The sequence below is a fragment of the Mesocricetus auratus genome, unplaced genomic scaffold (genome assembly GCF_017639785.1).
Source record: "Mesocricetus auratus isolate SY011 unplaced genomic scaffold, BCM_Maur_2.0 Super-Scaffold_100021, whole genome shotgun sequence".
Lineage (NCBI taxonomy): Eukaryota > Metazoa > Chordata > Mammalia > Rodentia > Cricetidae > Mesocricetus > Mesocricetus auratus.
The window spans coordinates 23,900,654-23,928,257 of NW_024429202.1; the positions used below are offsets into that span (position 1 = coordinate 23,900,654).

At 39.1% G+C, this 27,604-nt stretch overlaps 1 long non-coding RNA gene across 1 annotated transcript; it reads left to right on the plus strand.

Moving 5' to 3' along the window:
* Nucleotides 1–1,293: 1,293 nt before the first annotated feature.
* LOC121133352 lies at nucleotides 1,294–27,335 on the plus strand. Its single transcript, XR_005870200.1, has 4 exons — nucleotides 1,294–1,530; nucleotides 5,556–5,617; nucleotides 24,387–24,537; nucleotides 25,935–27,335. It is a non-coding gene; the product is annotated as an uncharacterized LOC121133352 (long non-coding RNA).
* The last annotated feature ends 269 nt before the right edge of the window (nucleotides 27,336–27,604 follow it).

Here is a 27,604-nt window from a genome sequence, read left to right on the forward strand (position 1 = left end):
AGAGGGGCATCTCTGCAGGGTCTCAGGCTGCATGATCTAGGAGGAAGCTGTGGTTGATAGTTTTTGCACACTCTGGTTGATCATTTGTAAACACTTAGATTTAGACTAGAGGAAGGCTGGGAAATTTCCCTGAGCCTTACCTGGGGAGGGCTTTGTCATTCCCATGGGTTGCAGGCATTGGGGTCCTTGACATGGCCATGATTATGTCAACAATACACATTGACTCAATACTTCATAGTCTCCCTGAAACCCCACAATTTCAGGCTGACTAAAAGCTCACGAACCTCCTGCCTACTGTGCCAGATCTGCAGCATGGTCTTAGAGAATTTTCTACCTAGTTGTTGCCCTGGTTAAGGCTTCCATTGCTGTGATAAAACATCAAGACCAGAGCAACTTGGAGAGGAAAGGCTTTATTTTATTTTATGATCCCAGAGATCATGGCTGAGGGGAGTTAGGACAAGACTTCAATCAGGGCAGGCTTCTGCTGCTTACTTGCTAACTCAGTCTGCTTTTTCAGCTAATGCAAGACCACCAGTCAAGAAGCCCATCCTCCAGTGAGCTGGGCTGTCCACATCAATCTAGGTAAAACCTTATAGACTTGCCTACAGGACAATCTGGTGGAGTCTTTCTCAACCAAGATTCCCTCTTCCCAGATATGTCGAGGTTTGTATCAAGTTGACAAAAACCAAGCAGGACAATTGTGAGTTAATAATGAGCAAGAACATTTATTAAGACAGTTAAGGATGGTATATTGGGTCTCTGTAACTTGTGACTTCTCATTCATTGTTCATTTCTTTTTTTTCTAGCAGTACTGAATTTCCTTTAAGGGAAATAATGATATTATTGTTTTAGATTCAGCCAGTGCTCAAAATCTTTGCTAAAGGTTGAGCTGAAGTTAAGAAAATTGCAAACTTCAATCTTTGGCAGAGGGTTAAAGAGAGAGGAAGTAGTAGGAATTCATGACTTCTGGGATTGAGGGGCTGGCTTTGTTAGCATGAAGCTATTGCTGCTGACTGCAGATGTTGGTGATTTCAACACCTGGTTCTCTAGCTTCACTTCCAGGTCAGGGGGTTCATCTTTAAGTACACTTCTTTTCCACAAATTACCGCAACTATCTCAATTATTTTCATCCATAGGATCCTAATTCATTCAAAAGACAATCTTACCCAATTAGATAGATCATGCTATTCAGGGCTATCCCCTGAGCCACTTTATTAAGGAGTCCTGTTGGGGCTGGCTTAGGGGCTTGGTGACTGTTGATGATCCTAGGAAGGAGGGCTATGAGACCTCTCCTGAGTATCCAGCCACTCCTCCTAACCAGTCTTATGTAATTCATTATTTAAAAAGCACAGAACTTTTCTAGTTAAGTGTGTACTATGGGGGGGGCGTGGCATTTCAAGATTATGGAGCTTCATCGGACTTGACCTCTCCCAGAAGTGAAAACTGGATAGTGAGTTTACCCACATGAAATTTAATAGAATTCAGATGTCAGATTAATTTCTTTCTCCTTTTGAAGATTCAATAATATTGGTAAGTTTTTTTTGTGTGTGTTGAAAGAACCCTTGATGTAACATGTTTTAAAAAAGATTTATTTTAAATTGTGTGTGTGTGTGTGTGTGTGTGTGTGTGTGTGTGTGCCTGGGTATGTGCATGTGAGTTTTTGTACCGTCAGAGTGCCAGAGGAAAGTGTTAGATCCCTTGGAGCTGCAGTTAGAGGCAGCTGTGAGTCACCTGATATGGGTTATGGAAATTGAACTCCTTTGTTCTGGAAGAGCACAAATGAGCCATCTCCAGCTCCTAATAGATCATGGTCTTCAAAAGTCCTGATTGTTGATCACACTCCATTTGTACCATCATCCTGGTGAATGATCAGGAATAATCCTTTTTTTTTTTTAAATCAACGATGAGCTTCAGATATAGGGATTACACAATCCTTCTCTTTCATTGCCAAAATGAATAAGCCAGAAAGGTAATACCTCTCCAGCCTCCTGCTGCCATTCTGAGATGGGATCTTTAACATGGAGTATCCCCCTGCCCCCATTCAGCTAGGCTTGGCTTGACAGCAAGCTTCAAGAATCCTTCTATCTACCTTGTCTTAGGTTCCTTGAGATCAAGGAGTATTATATAGAGAGATGTTAATGTATCAGCTTTAGCAGAAAGGATCTCTGCTACTTGCTAAGTGGGGTGTTGACTCAGTTGCTCAGCTTTTCTGAGATGCAAATAGAATAAAATAGAGCTAAAATTAATATATTTGTGCATGAATGTTAAATTGAATTATATAATCCCTGCAAACCATTAATCAAAGCCAGATTATTGTAAGTACTTACTAAATGAAATGTAAGCTATGATTATAACAATGAAAATGAATAGGATGTGTGCATGTATGGAATTATTAAAGAATTAAAAAAATAAATTTAATTTGACAATTCTCTCTACCATAGAGAGAAAACAAAATTAAAGTTTATATTTATGAGATTTTTTCTTTAAAAGTGGAGCAGAGGGATTTTTAAATTTTCTGAATGCTCTGTCTCTTGAGAAATTGGATCATAGGCCATTCAGTAGTTGGTAGGATGCCAATTCTCACAGCCTTTAAATGTGATTATATAATTGCAATTAGGAATTTAAACAACACAGTGACAGACAAATGTTCTAGACACGTGTCACCATTTCTCTTTATTTCTTTGACACAGTTGCTCCTCATTGCAAATATCTGTACATGTATACACAGACGTAGACATAGACATAGATAGAATATATATATTCTGTCTACCCTGGATGGAAGACTTACAGATCCTGCTCTCTTCCTGTTCCAAGAGTACCTAAGGCATAAAGACTCATTTCTATTGGAAATTAAATCTATCTCTGAGAAGCAATTTTCATTTTATAAAGTCATATGCCATAAAACTTGAGAAATCATTCCCAGGGGCCACTTGGAAATGAGTCATTGGAGGACTGAACTTGAATCTGAAACAGTGATTATTTATGGGGCTCGGGCATGTCAGGCTAACAAGCCAGATTGCTTCACAAACGCAGTGGGCAGGAAGAAGTGAGAGCCCCACAACCAGTGTAGGCAAGGTCATGAGAGGAGGTTCCCCTCTCCAGGCAGGAGTTGCTTTCCTCAATAAGGAAGATATAGGATCCTGTGCACACCATGAATCAATGTCAGGGGATGACCTATGCATTTACACCTAGATTAAATGCTCAAACACAACTGTGAGGCTGAAACCCTGGAGTCTGCTGCCGTGTTAACCCCAAGTAGCCAGGACTGAGTAAAGGGTGTTTCTGCCATCCAAACCCAAGTGTTGGGGAGAAGGGGAAGAAAATATTCTTTGTAGCTTATAAACTTAGCCAGGCTTCTGCATGTAATTTGTTGTGATATTTGGGCAAGAAATCTCTGCTCATTGCACTCTATGAGTCTATCTTTCCAACAGTGAGTAGTTGTGTAATCAAAGTACCTTTCCATTTTATTTAAATCCCGAAGTATCCTTGTGACCTTGATTTCATGACAGTCATTTCTGTTGAAGTGACTAACGAAAGCAGACATTCAGGGGAGAAAATGAGAAAACAAGTGTATCAATTTCCTTATCAGACTAAAAAGGTTGAAGGGGCTTGGCAAGTGTCAAGACACTAGGCAAATGTCAAGAAAGACCACCAAGCTTGTTTATTCCCATGAGCATAGCCCAAAGCAGAATATTCCATAATATGTGAAGTCCAAGGCCAAATTAATACTTCAGGCAAAAAAAAGACCAAATCCTGAAGCTTATAGAGGAAGCTCCAAACATCCAAACAGTGCAATAATTTCTCAGAAGCCCTTGGTCTGAAGTGTGGTTTAAGTTGTGTTTATATAGAAAACACAGACCATTATGTCTGTGTGTTTGCTGAACTTTATATAGGTGTGTATTTACTTGGCAACCATTGACACCCTTTTCTTTCATGGGTACACACTGTTCTATGCCTGGAAAAGGTTTGTTGCCTTCTAAGTGTGGCTGCTTTAAAGGTCAAGGTTACTGCTGCCGTCCCTACTGGCTCAGACAGAACTATGTGCACATTCACTAGCCTTACACAAGACGTGTCTTAAGAGACAGAGTAAGAACAGAGCATAAACCCTTCCAGAAGTGTTTGCCTTGGTACTTAGGTCACGCACAGCTTTAAACATGCATCAGCTACTCATGCAATTGCTGGGAGATGCACCGTCACTGTGCAATTAATGTAGTTTTTCAAAGGAATTATCATGTAGTTACTATGAACAACATGTTCTAGTTTGTGGAAACAATGCAATTAACTTGTGCTAGGCTAATAAATTAAAGGCAACACAGGCTCATCTAACAGCTGCTGTGAGGAGGGGTTGGCTGGCAGCCCATTTACTGGAGCTCTTTGAACTTATTAGCCTCTGTTCTCAGCAGGTGAGTCCTGCTTGGGGCGAGCTCAGTGCATGCCCACATTGCAAAAATGGGTATCAGAGGAAGTCTGAACATGCCTGGCTAGGAGAAAGATGGAAAGGTGAAGAGGTAAAATGCAGTATAAATGATAAACCATAACACACTAGCTTGTAAATGAAGTAGAATGGCAATAAGACATGTAGATATATTCTCTGGGTCCACACTAGCATATGGCCCTTGAGAAATCTATCAGGAACATATACTGAAATTAGGAAGACAGCACAGTACCTGCTCAGTGGCATCTTCGGTTTTATGATGGGTTTAGACGCTCTTTAACTCCTGTGTCTTCTCTTATTTATATTTAATAATAGTGGTCATGGAGCTGGTGGAAAAAGGCTAGTTCATATATTTGTTGAAATATTCAGACATTCCAGCAGACAGTTTGATACCAAGACTTTTGTTTTGTTTGTGAGACAGGGTTTTGCTATGTAGCCTTGGCTGTCCTGGATCTCGCTCGGTAGACCACACTGATCTCAAACTCACGGCGACCCATGTGCCTCTGCTTCTTGAGTACTGGGATTAAAGGCATGTGCCACCACTGTTCAGTTTATGAAGGCTTTTCTTTGGGCCTCCTGTAGCATTCTGTTTTGGAATGTTTTGAGAAAGTGACCCATCATCTCACTGCTTAGGTAATAATTGTTAGAACTGGAAGGGAACTTCAGAGCATCAGGCTCTGATGTGGATCTGGTAGGTGTAGGTCTTGGTGACATCTGAGCTTTTTGGCAGTGACACCTCGTCAGCACGTTTTCCCCGAGTTGTCCTAACAGCTCATAAAAACAACATTTCTGATCATGTCTGTGAGGGTGTTTCTAAACGAGTCAATGGCTTGAGTCAATAGACTGAATAGGATCACTATTACCCATGTGGGCAGCCACATGTGGTTCCCTGAAAGCCCAAATCAAACATAAAACAGAAACAGCAAATTTACTCTCTCCACAAACTGGACTTAAGCATCTTCTAGAAACTTCTGTGTGCTCAAGCCTTCACACTTGGACTGGTTCTCAAGCTTTGGGCTACTACCTGAGTGTTGTAATTACTTTTCTATTGCTGTGACAAAACACCATGATCAAGGCAGATTCTAAAAGAAAGTGTTTATTTCGGCTTATGTTTTCAAAGGGTTAGAGTCCATAGTGGTGGAACAAAGGCATGGTGGCAGGAACAGCAGAGAACTCTCATAGGTAAGTAGGAGGCTAGGGGACATACTCTGGATGGTGTGAGTCTTTGAAACCTTAAAGCACACTCCTAGTGACACAGCTCCTCTGACAAGGAAGCACATCTTCCTAACCCTAAAACTGTCCTACCAACTAGAAACCAAGAATTCAAATATATGAGCCTGTGACAGCCATTCTCATTCAAGCTACTACAATGAGCTTCCTTGAGCCTCCATCTTGAATAAAGAAAATTATGGGACTTATTAGTCTCTATAAGCATTGGAGCCAGTCTGTTATCACAAGGTCTGTCTGTCTGTCTATCATCTACTTTTTTATCTACCCCTCTATCAACCTTGTGAATTATGTTTTTCTAGAAAATTTTGACTGCTCTACCATCTGATATATGTGAATGTTTCTAATTGATTGGGTTAATTAAGTTTAGCTTTAGTGACTGGAAAGAATTCTTTCCTGAATCTTATGCTTGATTGATAGTCATAAAATTGTATACTTTATCTTGACATCTGTCAACAGTCTGTCTAAGAGATGAGCCATTCAGTTACGAAGGCAGGTATCAGACACTCTTGCTTAACCAGTTGTTTTCCTCTTGTCTCCCCACTGTTGCCCATCTACTCTCACATTCACAAAGATTTCCAATGAGAAGACAGTAAAGCGACACCATCGTTGTCTAGCTGAAAGTGACTGAGATGCTCTTCTTTTCTGGCATCAGAAAGCCCAAGCTCCATGCAGCTATGTCAAAACTTCAAACCAAATATACTTTTCAACTTCTTTTCTTCAAAAATTTCATTATTTACTTATTTTAATTTGGATGGCACATGTAGAGTTCAGGGGACCACTTTCAGAAGTCAGTTCTCTCCTTTCACCATCTGGGTTCTGGGATAGAAATCAGGTCTTGACTATCTGTTGGCCCAAAATATTTTACAGCTTGGAGACAGTCTTACTATCTATCTCTGGCAGGCCTGGAATTTGCTCTTAGATCAGGCTGGCCTTGAACTCATAGTGTATTGCCTACCTCTGCCTCTCATATGCTGGGATTAAAGCCATACACCACACCTGCCTAAATATTTTGTTTATAATAGAACCCTTTGCAGATATGTTTGGGCATTTTCTTTCCCTATGTTACAGTAAATTCAGTAAGGTCTCATTGTGTTTTTTGCCCAAAGCAAGACCCAAATGGTCAGTCTAACATTAAAAAAGATGTCATTTTAAAGTATACTTATGTTTTAAAGAAAATACACAGCTTTTGGATTAAAGGTAGATCTCATCCTAGGCTATTTAGATATAATTCTAATAGAATCTTAAGTTGAATAAACATTATATTCATATCTTCAGCAGAGTTTATTGTTGATATATTACTTGACAATTTTGTAGAGCAAAAATTTCTGTTAAAATGGAAGATGAATTGATTTTGTAATAGTTTTATTTAAAAATAATGTTATCATAGTAATCATATTTTATATGTATATGCAGGGGTATATGCATGTTTGTAATGTGTGCAAGTTTGTAACACATGCCTACATGTGTGTGCTTGCACATAGAAGCCAGATGGTAATTTTAGGTGTCATTCCTCAGGCACATTCACTCTTTTTCAGATGGAATCTTTCATTTTCTTGCAGTTTACAAAGTAGGCTAGGCTGACCAGCCAATGCAGAGATCTGCCTTTCTCCACTCCTTCAAGAATGTGTCACAATGCATAACTTTATTTTATTGTTATTTGTTTTTTACTGAAAAAAATTTCACCGATATTATTCTGATCACACTTTTTTTCCTTCCCCAGCTCCTCTCAGATTCTTCCTCTTCCCCACTCATGCAACTTCACACCTATTCTCTTTCTGTTAGAAAACACACACACACACACACACACACACACACACACACACACACACTAAACAAGCAAAAGACCAATAGGACAAAAATGTTTAAACAAAGCAATATGAGACAAATCTACAAAAAATACCATTGAGTTCACTTTTCATCTGGTGAGCTAATTAATATACCCAATGAGACTCCACTGGAGAAAACGGATTTTCCCATTGCAAGCAGGTATCAACTGTAGATAGCTTCTTGGTCAGCAGTGGGAGCTATGTCCACTTCCTCCTCAGTGTTGGGATCTTATCTGGCTCAAACCTGTGCCAACCCTGGGTGTGCTCCCACTCACTGTAAGGTCATATGTGCCTCAGTTCTGTTATTTTTATTTTTATCTTATTTTCATTTTTTCTAGCATGTAGTCTTTATTATGTTGAGGTAATTCTCTTTTATTCCTCACTTGTTGATTTCTTTTTTTAAATTTTTTTTATTTATTTAGGTTAGAAACAATCTTGTTTCACATGTCAAACCCTCTCCCTCCCTTCCTCCCCCTCCCTCCCCAGCAGGTTCCCCAGTCCCCCACCCAATCTCCAGTCCGATCCCCAAGGAGGGTGAGGCACTCCATGGTGGATCTCCAATAACTGTCATTTCATCCGGGGCAGGCCTAGGCCCTCCCCCCAAGAGTCCCTGCTGAGAGAGCCTCCCATATTGTGGCATGGGCACTCAAAGTCTATTTGTACACCAGGGATAAATACTACCTAAGGCCCCATAGATTACCTAGGCCTCCTCACTGACACCCACATTTTTAGAAGATGCTGTTTTCTTAGAGTCTTCCACCACCTCTGGTTCTGTGTTAGTTCCCATCTATTGCAAGAAGAAACCTCCCTGAAGATGGATGAGCAAGGCACTTGTCTATGGATAGAACAGAAAGTTGTTGTGAGTCATTTTATAATGGATGAATTTTTTTTTCAAACGTGCACTCAGGGATCAAACTCACTTTCTCTTGTTTTCAAGGCAAACGTCCCACACACTGAGTCATCTTTCCTGTGCAATAATGTTATATTTAAAAATTAGCAATGTTTATGTGCTGGAAAGGCAGTTGTTAAGAGTGCATGCTAGTCTAGCAGATGACCTGAGTATAGTTCTCAGCACCCATGTCAGGTAGCTCACAACTGCCTGTGACTCTAATTGCAGGGGATTGGATGTCTTTTGGCCTCTGTGGGAACATGCCCTCATATGAACATACCTACACATAAACTCATGCACATAATTAAAATAATAGAATACATTAAAATGTTTAGTGTTATATCAATATTATTTTAGTGATCTTTAGTGATACCCATTCTGCTATCTGCTATAGTCCCTTTGATTGTCAGTTCAAAATTAGATGAAATTCATTTTTAAGTATCTTTTCAAAAAGTTTGGTATACATGTATGGTATGATCAAAGTTTTGTCAAGATTCAACACTTAAATTTTCTTTTTTCATGTGTTTATGTGTGTGTGCCTGATGTTTGTATATGCCTGATGTTTGTATATGCATGCTGCACATGCAGTTGGTTATATATATATATATATATGAGTCTTTGTGTGTGTGTGTGTGTGTGTGTGTGTGTGTGTGTGTGTGTGTGAGCCAGCACTTGATATCAGATGTATGTCTCTATCACTTTCCACACTGTTTCCTGGGTCTCCTGCTTTACCTGGTGCTCTCCATTTTGGCAGTCTAGCTAGCTGGTGTTTCTGGGGGATTCCCGTCTGCACCTTTCAAATTCTGGGATTACAAGTATACTGACAACCCAGTCTGGCTTTTATGTGATGCTGGGATTTGAACTGTGGTTCTCACACTTGTGTGGCAAGGATCACTGAGCTGTCCTCCCAGACCATGACAGTCTTATTTTTTTCATTTAGTTATTATTTGTTTCATAAGATCCTACTTTTGTGCAACAACAATGGAAGTTTATAAACCTTAAATCATATACATTTTCTTATTTCCTTATACATTATTTTTTTTTAAAGAGAAAGCTTATGCAGGGCTTATTTGTTAAATAAATGAAAGAGAGAAGAGGCTGAATTTATGATAAAAACTGAAAGAAAGGTTGGCCAAAGAGGTGCTTGCAGTGGCTTCCTGCTCATGAAGGCATGGAACAGGGCCTTGGATTGTCTAGGAATGGGGGTGGCTACAGGGAGTTCCATTTTTTACTACCTGAGTCATGCTGGGTAAATTAGCTTGCAACACTACCTCTGCCTCTTCTCTCTTGCAGAAGGACTTAGCTCATATAAAGCTAGGAAAATCAAACTGAAGGATATATTTAGAGCATGAAACATTGTAGTAGGCATTATCATTGTGACAAAAGATTTATATTCTCAACATCAAACTTCAAGACACTTCTCTTAGAAGCAATTAATCTCTGCACAGGTTACTTGTCATTATGAGTTTATTTCATCAAAAAAACAGCTGGATATTATTAATATGAAAAAGCCTCCCTGGTGTGCAGTATTGACTCACTGATTACATGGTTTTAGCATTATTTCAGTAGATAAGAATTTTAAAAACCGAATGCCATCAAACCAGTAGATTAGAAGAATGTGTCCCTGACATCTATCTGTCTTCTCTAAGAGGATTGCTGCATACGATCTTGGTGACTGTCTCAGGCAGAACAAGTGAGTTAGAGGAAAATGACAGAAACACTAGGGCATGTGAAAATAATTCTTATCATCACAAAAATTACGTAATTTTTGTATATGTAATATTTATTTCAGTTTCCCCCCATTCTTTCTTTGGACAATATCCTGTTATTTTTGAGATAGGGTCTCATGTAGCCTAGGGTGACCTTGAACTTGCTATGTAGATGAGGATGACCTTGAACTACTCCTGCCTTTGTGTTCTAAATGCTAAGTTACTGGCACATGCCAAATGCCAGAGGCTCATCGAGATATCTTAAAGTTTACATACTAACAAGATGTTTGATATTTAGTAGCTTCCGTGTGAGTGTGTGTGTGTGTATACGCACACGTGTGTGTGTGTGTGTGTCTGTCTATCTATCATCTATCTGTTATCTACCTATCTATCTATACTCACCAAAGGGTCTTGTTATACAGTTTAGGGTGACCTTGAACTCATACTCTTCTCATTCTTGTTGCTCCAGCACTAGGATTAGAGCATGCCCACCACACCCTGCTAATATCAATGTCTTGCTGAACAAAATACACTGGTGAATCAGTAAGTGAACAGGCACAGAGATGACAACTATGCCTGAAGGCCACCTTTGGACATGTTTCTTGTTAATAGGCAATAAACTACGTACGTCAATGATGAGTGTCTAATTAAAACCACCAGCACTTCCTGTGCCCCAGATGATGTCAGAACTGTTTTAAATTATCTGTGTCCCTTTTCTTAGTGCTTGACAACCTACCAGATTGCTAAGGAGGCCTCATGACCATAACTCAACAACTATTCTTTCAGTGCAACCACAATTTTTAACTAGGATTTGGGAGTTGGCAGACGGTCTAAGTAGCCAACCTGGGCCAGAATCTAGCTTTTAATCACATGGGGTAGGACCCATTGTGAAGTCCACCTCACAGTGGAATCACAACTAATTCCTTAAAGAATAGTTCTATTTTCATCTGCTTTTATATTTCTGGGTCTCCTTGCAAGATTTTGCTTGGGAAATGATCCATTATTGAAAAAGCTTGATGTTTCTGTTTTTGTTGCTAAGAAGTATTAAATAGAAAGGTCTGTTCTTTGAAGTTCATGAAAGAAGACAAGTTAGAGTGCCCTAATACTCAGCTTAACTTTTGAGTCAACAAAGCAAAACATATTAAAATGTAGTCTTGCTTTCCTGAGTGATTTTGAGTAAAGAAGATTGACAGCTTTGTTTAAGGGCACTTACAAAGCTGCTGGAGGGCAGGGAGCAGATTTACTTCCCCTCTAAGTTAATAAAGTTCTTTCCCTTCCCTAATTGGAGATCATCCAGGGTTATAAAGATAGTATCTCTCTCTGAGTCAGAGGTAGACAGGCTTTCCAATTAGGACAATAAAGGCAATGTTACTATAGGAGTGAATAGGGAGGTTTACCAGTAGTCCCTTTAAAAGTGTGAGGGTTTTCTAAGTTTGGGGTTCTTTAGTTGTCAATCACTTGTAGCCCAGACCCTCTGGGTGTTCAGTATCTACCTTGGATACATTTGCTTCTCTACATGAGGCATTGTGTGAGCATGAGGCTCTTGTGGTAAGCTGTGCCATGTATAACAAACTGTAGTGATGCATGTGGCCTCATTGTTTCCTTACTGACTGAATCTATGGAAACTTGGCAAAGTGACTGACTTGGCAGGTATCATGGTGACTGGTGTTTAGGATTTGTTTGGTTGCTTGTAGGACATTCACCTTTAAAATAATTTTGACAAATAGAACCTTCCACAGAAGGTGAATTCCCACTGGGATCTATGCTTTTGATTTTCATAGGAGAGTCGGTAGTCTTATGATAGGCATTAGTGAATGTATTCATAGTGGTTTCTGGATGAATGTTTTGAAAATAGTATTGTTAATATTTCTTTTCCTGCTACCTTAGTGATAATCCCATCTCCCCCATTTATCCAGCTAAGTATTTTAATTATGAGATCTTCATCAACTTCTAAAAAGACTGTCCAAATATCATTGCACATAAGGATCACCTGGGAGCTTGGTGGAAGCAGGTTGCTGTATCGTGCCCTCCAGGGACTTATTCAGTGAGTCTGGGGTAGCAGAGTGAATTAGCTTTTGAAAGGAGCATACTACTGACATACATGCATTAAGTTTTTAAAGATCAGAGATCCAATGTCTTCTTTAAGTAAAACTGTAAGTAGGTGAGAGGCACAAAATTAATCTGTGCCTTTCCTTTGCAATATGTAGGTGGGACTGAAGAGGCACGTGGGGGTATTCATTGTGTTCCCATTTAGAAGCATTAGCTTGGAAGTCAGTTCCTCAGCACCAAGCTCTTCCTTGCTAAGGACCTGGGTGTTTTTCCCACAATGATAACTGAAATTAGTGACACAATTGGGCCAGAGATTATTCATTGTGGGACCTATTCTTCTGTGTAATGACTTGGATAGTAAATAATCATTTTAGTATGCATATTGCAAAAGTGAGGTGCTGGTTTGAAGTCAGAACAAGCCTAACCACTATTCACAAGACCAAGCACCCCTGCAAAGCTCTCTGGATCCTTATCTCATAGGACTTTACTTGTATGTTATCAGTTTTCTAGTAAGCTATGCTAATTTATTTTCTACAAGGACTGTGGTGTGTGGATTATTCTTAACATTTCCTTTATTATTATCACAGAAACTTTGTTGTGTCGTATGGGTTGAGCTGAATTTCTCAAATATTGTAAAGTGCCACTCTCATTAGAGACATCTCTTTGCTATTTTATTATTTAAAATGATTTAATATGCATTATTTGACTATTCAATATAGTATACATTGTATTTTGATCATACATACCTCTCATTCCCTGATTTTATCCCCTTCCAAATTTCTCTAGGACCCTTCTTCCAACCATGTTCATTCCTACTTTCACAACCTTAAAAAATCAATCCAATTGAGTTTAATTAGGGTTATTTGTATATGCATGAATGTGGTGTTATTTACCAGTTCACAGGCAACTTGAAGAAAAATGACTGCCCATAGCTCCTCAGCTCAGCATGGGGCCTTATGTGTCTCCCTCTTATCCATGCTGGCATGTTGGTTGGCTCAATTTTATGCAGCTCTTATGTAGGTAACCACAGCTGCCATGTATGCATGGCTTATGTCATGTCCAGAACATGACATACCTCCTGTAAGGAGGTATCCCACTCCTGGTACTGGGATTTTTATTTAATAACCCATAACTTTGGGATCAGTATAATTCTTTTTTTAAAAAATATTTATTTAAAACTTTTATTTTTCATTTTACATACCAAAGACAGTCCTCCCTCTTCCTCCTCCTCCTGCTCTCCTCCCCACCTCCCTCCCACCCAAACTCCCATCCACTCCTCAGTAAAGGTAAGGCCTCCCATGGGGAGTCAGCAAAGTCTGCATATCAAGTTGAGGCAGGATCAGGCCCCTTTCCCCTGTATTGAGCTTGAGCAAGGTATACAGTCACAAGGAATGGGTTCCAAAAAGTCAGTTCATGTCCTAGGATAATGTATTATTCATGCGAGTAGGGTATCTTTTCTGCATCATGAGTTTCTGCATCTTTGTAAAAATTGGGTTGCTTTAGTTGTGTGGGATTTTATTGGGGTCTTTTTTTTTTTGTCTAGTCTATTGATCGCTGTGTCTGTTTTGGTGCCAGTACCATGCTGTTTTATTACTATGGCTGTGTAGTGTAACTTGAAATCAGGGATTTCTATCTTTGAGTGATTTCTTCAGTTCTCTTTTCAGTGTTTGAAAGTTTGTAATACAGAGGGCTCTGATTTCTTTCTTGGATTAGGTTTATTCTATGACTAATTTTAAGCATTGTAAATGGGATTGCTTTCCTGGATATTTTTCTTCAATATGTTTGTCTTTGGTATATAGGAATGTCACCGAGTTTTTCTATGTAAATTTTGTATGCTGCCATTTTGTTGAAAATATTTATTAGTTCAAAGAGTTTTCTGAGGGAGTCTTTAGGGTTACTTATATATAGAAGCATATACTCTGCAAATAATAACTTTGAACTTTCTCCCATTTAACATAATGTTAGCTATATGTTTGGCATTATGTTGAGCCATGTTTGTTCTTGCTATGATTTCTATAGGATTTTTTAGCTTGAAGGTTGTTGGATTTTATCAAAGTCTTTTCTGCACCTATGGAGATGATCATGTGATTTCTGTCCTTTAGTTCATTTATGACATTTTAAAGAAGAATTTATTTGAATATAACAGCCAATTTCTCCAGCTTTACCATGGTGAATGAGCTTTTTGAAGTGTTCAAAAATATCTTGGGAATTTTTATGTCTATTATCAGGGAGCTTGATTTGCAATTTCCTTTTCAGTTGCATCTTATTTAATTTTGGTACCAGAATTATACTATCTTTGTATATGGAGTTTGGTAATGTTGTTTGCCTGTTTTATGGAGTAGTTTCAGAAGTATTGGTGGTAGCTTTCCTTTGAATCTCTGCTAAGTTCACCAGTGAATCCTTGTTTTAAGTCAGGAGAACTTGACGTTCTGCTTCAATTTCACAGCTCATAAGAGATCTGTTTAAATTGCTTATCTAATTTTGGTTTAATTGTGTAGGCCATATGCAACTTGAAATTAAACATTGCTTTTATATTTTCCAATTTAGTGTCATACATGTTTTTTATTTCAACTTCTAGGAAAGTTTAAATGCATTTCCTTATTTAAATATAATTATATCACTCTGGCTGCCCAACTCTCTCATGTCTTCCTCCTCCTCCAAACCTGATCAAGGCATATATGTTTTTAAGGTAAAATCTACTTTATCAGTCATAATGGCTTCATTTTCATCTCTAATTTTATTAATGTGAGTCTTTCCTTTATTTTCACTGACTTTCTCAGTCTTGTTTATCTTTTCATAGAACCAACTATTTCTTTTACTGATTCTTTGTAATTCTATTTTTCTCTCCATCTTAATTATTTTCTATTCTGATATTAAGGATTTCTTTTCATTTTTTTGATTTGGGATTTGGCATCATCTTCTTTCAGGGCCCTAATGTTTATTATTGTCATTTATTTGAGTTTCTAAACATCTGATTTGGATTATTTACATTGTATCATATAGGCTTTAAATTTATTTTCATTTCTTTCTAGGAATATTTTTATTTTCTCCCTCATTTTTTTCAAGGATTCACTCATCATTCAATAGTGTGGTCAATCTCCATGAGTCTGTTTGTTTTGTGCTCTTACTCCATTGTGATCAGATAGAAGTTATAAAATTATTTCAATTTTTCTTTATTAGTTGGGACTTGCTTTGTGTCCTCATATACTATCCTTTAAAGAGAAATTTCTATAGGCTGCTGAGAAAAATGTATAGTTTTCTGTGTGTGGATGGAATGTTCTGCAGATGTTTGTTAAATCCATTTTCATCTATGATGTGTCTCAGTTAGGATTTCTATTGCTGTGAAGAGACACCATACCATGACAACTTTTACAAAGGGAAGCATTTAATTGAGGCTGCCTTACAGTTTCAGAGGTTTAGTCCACTCTCATCATAGTGAGAAGCATGGCAGCATGCAAGCAGACATGGTGCTGGAGAAGGAGCTGAGAGTTCTCCATTTTGATCCATAGACAGCAAGAAGTGAACTGAGATACTGGGTGTGGCTTAAGCATACATGAGGCCTCAAAGCCTACCACCACAGTGACACACTTCCTCCAACAAGGTCACGCCTACTCCAACAAGGCCGCACCTCCTAATAGTGCATTTCTCTATGAGCCAAGTGTTTAAATATATGAATCCATGTATGTGTGTGTGTGTGTGTGGGGGAGATGCAGGTAGGTTCATAGCTACTCAAACCACAACAATGTCATGTTACTGATGTATTTCTGTTGTTTTTTTTTTGTCAGAATGACATATCAATTGATGAAAGTAGGGTGATGAGGTTATCCTTTACTATTGTTCTGGGGTCACTGTGTAACTTTACTTGTAGTAGTATTTGTTTTATAAAATTGAGTGCGTATGTGTTCAGTGTATATGTGTGATTTATATGTTCTTATGACTGATAGTCCTTCTAATCAGTACAAGTGACTGTATTTGCCTTTTCTCATTAATTTTTGTTTGAAGGTTTTTTTTTCCAAGTATTAGAACAGTGACATGTGATTGTTTTAGGCACATTTGCTTGAAATACTGTTTTCTATCCTTTCTATCCTCAAGATAATGTGTCTTTTGTGGTGAGGTACATTTCTTAAAGGTAACAAATAGATGGTCCCTGTTTTTTAATGCTGTCTACTCTTCTATTTGGAGGTAGAGGGACGGAGACCATTAATATTCAGTGTCGGTATTGAAAAACAGGTGTCAGTTCTTGCCATTTTGTTGATTTTGATACTGTTTGATATTCCTCCCCTTCCTCCCTTGCTTAACTATTATCTAGTGTGATTTTTTTTATTTCCTGTGGCTTTGTGGAAATATTTTTTCTCTTCATTACAAAGGATTATTTTAAGTATTTCCCATAGTGGTTATTAATTCCTTTAGACTAGTTTCAGCATAGAACATTCTTTCTTCTTTCCTTAAAACAGATAGATTTGGTCATGGGTATAGTATTCTGAGCTGGCACATTGTCTTTCAGAAATTGAAATACATCTTTTCATGTCTCCTCCCACCACCCTGGCTCTTAAAGTTTCAGTTGACAAACCTGTTGTTATTCTGATAGGTTTCCTTGAATATGTGACTCAGAATTTTTTGTTCTTTATATTTAGTGTTTTAATTACAATAGGATGAGGAAAGGCTCTTTCCTGGTTTGTTAAGGTTCTTTTGAAAATGTTTTCTCTGCTTTTAGAGCAACTGTCTTCTTCTATCCCTATGTCTTATGGATTTGGTCTTTTCAATGAATTGTATGTCTTAGATTTCCCAATGCTAACTTCTTATTATTTTATCTTTGTCCTTGTTGGATTGTTCCAATTCCTCCAAATTTTCTTCAAGTTCTGATATTCTCCTTGATTGATTCAGTTTGTTTTTTTATTCAGTATTTTCATCTCATTGTTGAATTTCTCCTTCATGCCTTGCACTAGTATTCTTATTTCTGTTTGTGTTGTTGATCAGGAGCTTATTTGCCTCCTTGATTTCTTTGAAAATACTTACAATTGTTGTTTTGAATTCTCTACCTGGAATTTCATCCAACTCATGCTCATTGAATGCCACTAAGGTAAGATGAGTAATTTTTAGAGGAATTTTGTTGCTTTGATTTTCCATGTCTCTTATGTTATTAGTTTGGGATTTATGAGCTAGGGTATTTTGTTGTTCCAAAGTATCAGGTATATTCTTTCAGTTGAAGTAGCTGCAATGTTCAATTGGGATTTGGTTCTAGTAGAGTTCAGACTAGTAGATCAGAAAATAGTTACTCAGTCTAGGAACTTTAGGGTTCATGGTGCAAACTCTGTATTATTGAATAGGATATTGTCTGTGAGAGCAACCATAGCTGCTAAATTGTATAACTATACAAATGTAATGTTAACCAATTACAGCAAGGGCTCCCTTGACTTCAATAACTGATAGTGGATAACAACCAAAGATAGTATACTATATACTCAAATTTATTCACTAAAATTAGGAGTGGGAAGGAAGTGGGCAGGTGAAGATAGGGATAAGTATGAGTTTGTATTAGTCAAGGTCCTCTGGAGGAACAGAACTGGTAGAATGTATCTCTGTGTGTGTGTGTGTGTCTGTATATATACATATATGTGTATATATGTATACACATGCATATATATGCACACATACAAGCACACACATATATTTTTACGTGATTTATTAGAGTGTCTTACAGGTTGTGGTTCAGCTAGTCCACCAATGGCTGTTTCCTGATGAAAAGCCCAATAGTTGTTCAGTCTATGAGGCTGGATGTTTCAGGTGGTGGGTGGTGTTCATTATACACAGGAATTCTGAAGAAGTAGGCTATAATATCAGTGAAGGAATGCCTTAGCAACAGGATAGATGACCTTGCCAGTGAGAATGAGGACAAGCAGTGAGAATGAGGAAAAGCTTCCTTCTTCCATTTCCTTTATATATAGGCTGCCACAAGAAGGTGTGGTCCAGATTTAGACTGGGTCTTCCTTCCTCAATGATTCAATCAAGAAAAATCTCTCACAGGTGCGCCCAGCTACTTAGATTTCTAGTCAATTCCAGACATAGGCAAGTTGACAATTGAGAATAGACACCACAGATGTAAACTTAGAAAAGAAAGACATTGAGGTGGGTAAGGTAGCAGGGAGGGATGTTGTCAGAGTCCACAGTTTTTAGAGACTGTGAGAGCTATGGAAGGTTATATGTAAAGGGGACAAAGATGAGAGAAAATGAAACGATTTGGGAATAAGAGGGATGTATATAAGATGTACATGAAAAACAGAGAATGCCTTGTAGTAGAATAGGCAGAGAGATGTAGACAAAATGTCATGAAATATACATATATACATATACAAATGCATATATATTTACATATGTTTGTGGAGAATTAAAAAGAACACTCAGGGAGTCAATTGCCGGCACAGCAGCACTGAGTTGAAAGGTAAAATTATTCCTCTGTTTCTAGCAGGAAACACCTGGTGCTGGGTAGGGGAGATATGAATGGGAGCCTTGGTATTTTCAGCTTCCAAGTTCCCTGAGGGTTTGGCATGTCATACAGGAGAGGAGTAAGTTCTTTCCTGGTAGTACTCTGAGACCCCGGCACTCCAGGTTGGCTCTTTCAGGTTGAATGTATGTGAATGGAACACTTCTGTTGGGCAGCTCAGTTTGGTGATTTGGATTTGAGAGGACTTGAATCTAGGCTTTAATTCTTAGTGCTCCTCCCCACTTCCCTGTAGAGATCTCTGAGATCACTTTAAAGTGGTGATTAAGTTAAAATGAGGAATTCAGCGTGCCCATAACCCAGATGTCCTTATAAGAAGAGGGACATAGAGCAGCGGCACACAGAGGTAAAGATTCAGTGAGAAGACAGCCATAGATATACCCAGTACAGAGACCCCAGGAGAGACCAGCCCTGCTGACATCTTTGGATCATGAACTGACAGCCTCCTAACTGTGTGCCTATCCAGCTCATCCACCCAGTGACAGTTTGTTATAATGGACCTGCAGAAAAACGGAGAAAAGAATGCAAAAAGAGTTTCCTTTGTCACTTTTCCATTGCCAGAAAGGAGATGAGAGGTTTGGGGACTGTGAAACACTTCGGTGACCAAAGTATCAAAGGTATCATGTTAAGTCTATAAAGAAAGAATCTGGATACTGGGTCATGTTTTGCAGAGGCTGGCCCGTGGGATTCTCCTTTTACTCTTTGGGTAAAGAATAGTTGCTATGAAAGAGATGCCAGTGAGATTTCCATCACTTGCTAATGATTATTGCTAAAGAACCATGAGAAAATGTCTGCTTTTAAACCACCTGGTCTATGGTACTTTCTTCACCAGCCCTAGAAAGTGGGCTTGGCGGGGCAGGTGCCACTTTAGAGTACCTTGCTCGTGTTCTCTCCTCCAGAGCTGTAAGGTATCAATAGTGGACCATACCTCAGATGCTACTGACATATATCAAGATTCTAATTTTATTTAATAAACTGTTTTTGGAAAGCATCTTGGAGCTCTCGGCCTTGGAAAGCAGAATTGCTAACTGATATCTGTAGATGTTTCCCTCTAATGAATAGCCTTACTAACACACAGCCTTGATCTATTTATTTAGTAAGTACTTTTTGGCTGTCTATCATATGCTAAGGATTTTTTCCCATGGTTTAGGTGTTGGGGAAATAGCATTTTGAATTAAAACATCAGAGCCATGTGCTGTTTACTTTTAGTGTATGTTGTTATATGCAGCCTTAAAAATACATACTTAAGCAAATTATTATTTAGCATATTGAATGACAATAAGGGGAAGGGGAAAGAAGACAGATTATATTTGGGGCACAGGAAAATGGACAGCAAATTCGTAAAAGGTGTCAGAAGGTCTCTCTGTAGAGGTAACTTCATGCAGAGCCCGGATTAGGGTGGGGTGTGTTGATGCAGACATGCACTCTCCAGATGGCACTTCAAGGGAAGATTTTCTGTAGTAGATGCTGGAGAGTGGCCACCAGGCTGTCAGAACCTTCACAGATTGGCTCAGCTACAAAGCGCCTGTCACGGCTATGCCAAACCTACAGACTCTTCCTTGTGCGAAGTTAAACTTGGAGGTAGGAGGCAGTCAAAAGGGGAGACAGAAATGGAAGTGCTTTTGATTTGAGTTAAAATGTAACTCTGAGGAGCCAGCTTGGGATTTCTCCGGCTCTGAAGCCTGTGGATTTCCCCATTGAGGAATTGTCAGAATGCTGCTCAGTCTGAGAGGGAAGTTTTAACAGCTGGATTCCAGCTGTGTCTTCTGGTGCTCACCAAACTCCTCTCTTCCCTCCTCTGATCACAGTTGTCTTACACTTTTCACATGGTTGCATTTTGACATTCAGGGTTCTAACAGCGAAAGGAAACAGCTTTGTCTGGGCTCTGTCAACAGAGGATCTATTACGGCTCCGGATATGTACAGGCTTCCAGAGATCGTGGATGCTAATGATTGATGATAAGCAATATTCCATTAATCACATGCCAAAAGTAACAAATGGAAGTGTAATGCCTTGAGACAGGATGTCAAGGAGATGTTAGTTATTACCCTACAAAGGGAAATGGATGCTAAGGTCAAGTTTTCCTTTTCTAGGCCACAGTAGTGAAGGTGCGTGGAAGAATTTGACACAACCTGACTTTGATGACCACAAGACCCCACATTGTGTATTCTGATTTTCAGACCATTATTTTTCTCCTTTCTTTCACATTCAGGTGTGGGATTCAGAGCAGTAATTTTAGATGTGAGCACTGTTTGCATTTGAAGAGCTAGCTTTTTATAGCCAAGCATTTACTAAGACACTGTGTATGAATTGTATATTTTAGTAAGGAAGTGGTTATCTCACAATAATGGATAATGAACCCAATGGTTCTTGTTGAACCATATTTTATAATTCTTGAATTATAATTACTGATATTAAAAAATGCTAAAATGCAGATTGACCAGAAGTATATAATAATGAAAGTCATTTCTATGTTATCTGGGGTCATTTTAAGGAGTATGGAAGTAATAATGTAAAAGAAAATGTCCCACTAAACTGTGGTCCTCACAAGGACATACTTCTGTCCTCCCACATCTACGATAACTAGAGAGTATCTGGCACACAGTAGGTACTCAGTAAGTAATTGTTAATGAATGATTGAACTATTAGAAAATGGATAATCTAGAGACATGTCCAGACTGTAGTTTATAGGTGGTATGCAGAGATTACTATGAATTCAGTTAGACACAAAATAGCAAGTTTAAAATAGGATAAGGTGAGTGTTTATGTATGATTATTTTCTGTAATTAGATTTTGATTGTTTTTATAAAATTATTTCATTTATTGTTAGTTTCATGCATGTATATAGTGTATTTTGACCATATTTTCATATACTACCTTCTCTTGCTCCTTCTTTCATTCCCCTTGAATCACTTCTGCATTGAAAAGCCCTTTTTGTATTTTTATGCCTTTTTAAAAAACATCCACTGAGTTTAATTAGGATTTTGTGAATGACATACTATTTACTAGGGCATGGGTGAGTTGCTAATGGGGATACCCCTGAAGAAAGTGAGTTCTACCTTCCTTAGCAAACATGAACTTCCAGGGAGAGGTGGTGGAATGTTGACAGGCCCTTTTGTATAGATCTTGAGCAGATAACCACAGATACTATAAGTCCATAAAGCCACTGGCCAAACTGTGTCCAGAAGATAACATTTCAAGTGCTCCCCACCCCCATCCTCGGGCTCTTGCCTTCTTTTTTCCTATGCTTTCTTGATGTTTTTGGCTCTTGGGGGGGTGATATAGATATCTCATTTCAGGGTGAACAGTCCAGTCACTTGCTCTCAGCATTTTAGCCAGTTATTCCTCTGTGCATTACTTGCTGTCCACTGTCAAAACAGACTTTTCTGACTAAGGCTTAGAGGTCTACTATTCTATGGCTATAAACAAAAATGTTTAGACGGTAGTTTGTCCATTTAGCAAAACAAATGGTAGTAGGTTCCCCACCAGGGCCTACGAATTCTACAGCCATGGGCTTTTGACCCAATTTATAAGATTAGACATGACCACTGTCCTGTGGTTCAGGCCTTATCTCCAATCACAGAGCTGTTGGTCTCCCCATAGCATCATTCCAGCCCAGAAGAAGCATCTAGGTCAGTTCCAGGTCAATTTCTCTATGTCTTGTAAGTAAAGTGTGTGATGTCTTACCCTCTTGCTCTGGTAGAAATTGTTTGATTCTTGAAGATGAAGGTAGACATGACTGATACACTTTGTAAATTAAATTGATCCTTGAAGATTCCATTTAGTTCTTGTTGAGTGAAACCTTTTCCTTGCCAGTCACTTTGGTTTTTCCCCACCAGTCGCCTGGGATCTGCCATGTTGTAGTCCCCAAATAACATACAAGATGCTGTATTAATTATGAAGCTGTTGGCCTTGCTTGTTTCTTATTGGCTAGCTCTGACTTAAGTATTTACTCCATACTTGTTAATCTAAGTATTTCTCTTACCAGAGAAAAGGGTCCAGACTTCTTACCCCTATGGCAGCTACATGGTGACTCCCTGTGTTTCTCCTTCCCAGAGTCCTCCTGGACTCCTAGTCCCACTTATCTTGCTTCCCTATTGGCCAACAGTGCTTTATTGACATATACACAGGACTTCCTCATCAAGTTCTGACATTCTGCTGCTTAGGGGAAAGAGAGAACTTGTTACCATACTTCTTGCCTTACCTACTCTACTAGCTGTACATCATCTAGCCCTTTATGTGCTTGGGTTCTACATCCATGTAGTCAACTAAGGATCAAATGTTCAGGAAACAATCACATCTTTACTCAGCATATCATTTGCATTAAATAATATGGCGTATTAATAATTTATATAGCATTTGTATTATATTTGGTCTTATATAATTATGGTTACAGAAGCAACTCATGGTATATAAGAGGATATTTTATGGGTTATATGGAAAAAAGTATGTCATTTTATGTAAGACATTTGAGATTTGAGCATTCACAGAGTTTGATGTCTGAACCAATGCCCTGTGAATGAGGGGAGATTCTGAGGCAAGAATGGCAACATGAATAATACTGAGCCCTGATGGTCTTCTAGGCATCTGTTACCTCCTTTCCCTCCTTTAGAGTACTTAATTTTTTTCTGTAGCTCAGTCCTGAGGCTGTACTTTGAAAACAGTTGTGTTGAATGAAAATGGGCCCCATAAGCTCAAATGGAGTGGCATTATCAGGAGGTGTGGCCTTGTTGGAGTAGGTGTGACCTTACTGAAGTGTCACTGGGGGTGTGTGGGAACACCAGACCTTGAGCAGAGACCCACTTCCCCTTCTGCCTAGGAGTAGGCAGCTGTAAGACAATGTTTAGTAAAAACATGTTTACTAAAACTGATACAATAAGTTCCTGGGAAAGGCCTTCCCACGAAAACCGCCCTGACCTCGACCTTGTCCAAAGACTAACCGCACCTTCAAAAACCCACACACATCCACCTCTGGGGTCAGAGCAGAACCAGCCAGGGTAGAGGAGAGAGCAGAAGCTTCTCTGGTGGGAGCTTTTCTTAGGAAGTTTTTCTTGAACCTTTTTGGAGCCTGTTTAAAGTTTTCTTTATATCATTGAACGAGTCTCTGTGTTTTCAATACCCGACACCCTCCGCACGTTCTCGGACACAGGCCACGCTGCAGACGTGACAAGCTACTTCTCCAGTACCATATCTGCCTCCACCATCCTCCCACCATCATGGCCTTGGAACTGTAAGCTAGTCCCCAGTTAAATTTTTTTTTTAGTAAGTTGCTGTGGTCATGGTGTCTATTCACAGCAATAAAAGCCCCAACTAAGGACACCATGGAATTTCCATGATGGACCATGAATAACTTAAACAAGTCCTTGCAAATTCATTTCTCTTGAGGCAGTGACTGGATGAGATTAGCATTTCCCTGACCCACAGGGATTGGTCTGGAGTAGACTCCAGTCCTGAGAGGCACAAGGAGACAGTTGATACGAATTTGGGGGAGATGTGTTTCTTAGTGGTTTGAGTGTTACTAGCAGTCATGTTCTTGTCAGAACTGTTTCACAGGTGTCTAGAAGCCTCACACCCCTGCTGCTATGCTTTCACGGAGGCTGTCAGCTGGGAATAAGCTCAAGTAAAACAACAACAAAAACAATAAACGAGGTCTTTGAAGATCTAAGTCTTCATTGTTCATTCAAGATTTGGCTTAACCTTTGTAGCTTCATTTGAGGGATAAAATTTAATTCTTGTCTATTTTCAACAGAATGATGAGCACGGAAGAGATGAATGATCATCCAGTTGATTACAGTGAACCGTATATGGTAACAGGGAAGCTGAGAGTAAAGGAGAGGCGAATGATCGTCTACATCAGAAGTTCTCAGCCGTTGGGTCCTGACTCCTCTGGAGGTTGAATGGTACTTTCATTGGGGTCACCAAAGACCATCAGAAAACACAGATATTTACATTATGATTCATAACAGTAGCAAAATTACAGCTATGGAGTGGTTACAAAAATATTATGGTTTGGGGTCACTACAACATAAGAACTATATTAAAGGGTTGCAGCACTAGGAAGATTGAGGGCCACTGGTCTACATGGTTACAGTGCACTATACACATGGTGCAGGTGCAAAGGCATTTCAGCTCTAGATTACTCTTGGGTTTTTTTGTTTCACAAAACAATTCTTTCCCAATTTCAACCCTACTATGATAGTATAACTCAACTGATTAGGACTGACAATGGAAACTTATCATAAGAACAAAAACAGATGAGCATCCTAATAAGTTTATTAGGGAAAAAAATCTTAGTTTCATCGTTTGCCAAAGGAACCATGGCCTGTTAACACTCCCACTCTGCCTCCCCGAGTCTCTAACAATTACTAGGTATTTTTTCTGTCATGCTGAATTTGCCCATTGTCTATCATATATTATAAACCTCTTTTTACCTTGATTGATTACTACCCTTTTAAGTTCCTCTCTTGGCTCTAAGTAATCCTCTTAGCTTAATTTAAATGACAACTAACTTCTAATTTAAGTGGGCTCAATTCCATGAGTCCCCACAGCAAAAGACACATAAAGCTTCATGTTTAGTTTTCCCCCTTTCTTTTTTCTGTGATGTCAATCCAGGTAAATGGCACAGAATCGTAAAAAGGGATAAAGAGTACACAGAGTAGCAGAAGGAGGTAGAAGAGGCGGCATGAAAACAGAAGGGAGAGAGGAGGAAGAGAAAGTGGTAGTGTTATAAAGGACCAAAGAAGCAGCCAGCGACTGATTCTGCAAAGATCTGCACCCCACTTCTGCAAGCACAAAGCGATGAAAAGACATAAATAATTACTACATGAAGCAAAATATTTCTCAGGGTTCATAGAGCAGGGCAGGTATTATAACACCTCACAGGTACAAGAAAAGAAAATACAGCAATTTGATCATTTGGGGGGAACACAAGAATATCTCTGAAAAGTGAAAGAGATCAGAAACACCTTTTAAAATAAGAACAAAGAAAGAATTTGGCCACGAGTTTCTATTAAGCAGGCAATTTGAGATCAGAACAGTAACCTAAAACCAACTATACTAGCCCAGCATGTATTGAGAGAGCCTGCTGCCTGTCCTGATTTTCAAGTTTAGGAAACATTGCTTTGTATTTGTCATGAAAGATTAGCTGACATTCTATAGCCTAAAATTTAAGTGGAGAATAATATCTTTATTACAAACTGTGAGCAAGAAATCCTCTTCTGACCAGTACGGTTGCACGTAGATAAGATAATGTAAATGAAGAGATGACTAACTAAAACTCGTTTTCTCCTACCCACAGGCTTGACTGCGAGGAAAGATACCCTTAAAAGTCTTATCTTCAGACTAAGGGATATCTATTTCAGAACTTCTATGTGATCCTGTAACATAAGGAAGACTCTGGTGCGATTATACAGGATTTGCAAGGCCCACGGAAGGTTTCGTTTGTGGTGCAGTCCATCTGCTACGAAGTTCTCTGACACCCTTTGCTGAGACAGTGGGAGTCCATTTCTTTTCTTTTCATGGAAGCTGGCCTGGTTTGGACCAGTAAATTTCATGAATAAAGTTTAGCCCAAGGGACACCCAGATGCTTTCCTGGGTAGTCAGAAGCCTCACAGCTTCTTCAGTCTTCTCAGAATGTTTGCACTCTGGCCTCTTCCTCTTGAGATAACCTTGCAGTGAGAACAGACAGTACACATATATGTGATTCTCATAACCCCACCCCATGTCCCGCCATCCAGGGCTCTCCAATACCGGTCCAGCCGAACCTACAGCAGTGTGAGCTGCCCAAATAGATCCTTAGCACCTTGCACGGCAAACAGAATAGAACGGCTGTGTCAACACTAAACATGCGGCTGTGCGTTGCACCTCAGATTTAGTCTGCTTTTGATCGGACTGCTCTAACAACCCCGTCACAGCCGGCTTTGCATGATGAAGTTGCGGATCTGCGAGGCCTGGAGGAGCCCATCTGAGGACTTGGAATAAACAAGTGGTGTAATTATGGGTAGCCCTATGACATCAAGGTGAACTGTGAATGATTTTGTTGCTTAGTGACGAATCTCCTTAAGCTTCTGTTTTATGTCTTCATCACATCTAACAGAAAAAAATTACATAACGTTCCTTTATCTGCACTCTGCACTTGATCTGAGTTGGGTCAGACAGAAAGAGCTGGCATGCTACCTACTGGAACTTTGCTGCCCACTCACTGCCCTTTCCCCCTTCCTGGGAAAGGCTGCTTTGATTGCAACATTCCCCAGATTTCAGCGGCCTCTGCTCTTGGTTCGTTCTGGGGCACTGTGTTCTGAGCATGACCTGCTGGCATCGAAACTTTGTGTGTGTGTGTGTCAAAATCCTGTTACTTGTTTTGAAGTTACTTTCACATATTCAATTTTAATTTAGTATAAAAAACACCTGTTTATTGAATTCTGTTTTGCTTCAAACATTTCTGACTTTCCGTTCTTTGTGTGTGTGTGTGTGTGTGTGTGTGTGTGTGTGTGTGTGTGTGTGTATGTTGGGGTGTTAACTACCATTAGCCAAATGTTAGGAATGTCTTTCTGACCTGTCTTTTAACTCTCACACAAACACATTAATACATACTCACACAATAATAAGAAATAAAAATAGATATCTACAGCAGAGAAACAACTTTTAAGCTTTTTTCTGTTTTTAATTAATTGTGAAATAAAAATATTTTTTAAGATTATGACATCGTTGTATCATTTTGTATCCTTTCCCTCTCTCTAAACCCTTCCATTTTCTATTTTATATGTATATGTATAAACATATATATCCCTGAATATAGCCTACTCAATCTGTGTAATCTTACTTTTGTGCATGTTTTCAGCACTGACAATTTGGTACTGAATAACCAACTGGTATTCTCTTCCCTGGGGAAGACTTTTTCTCACTCTCAGCATTCCTTAGTTCTTTGCCGAGGCCTCCTGGGCTTTCCCTGTCCACTTTGGCATGCCT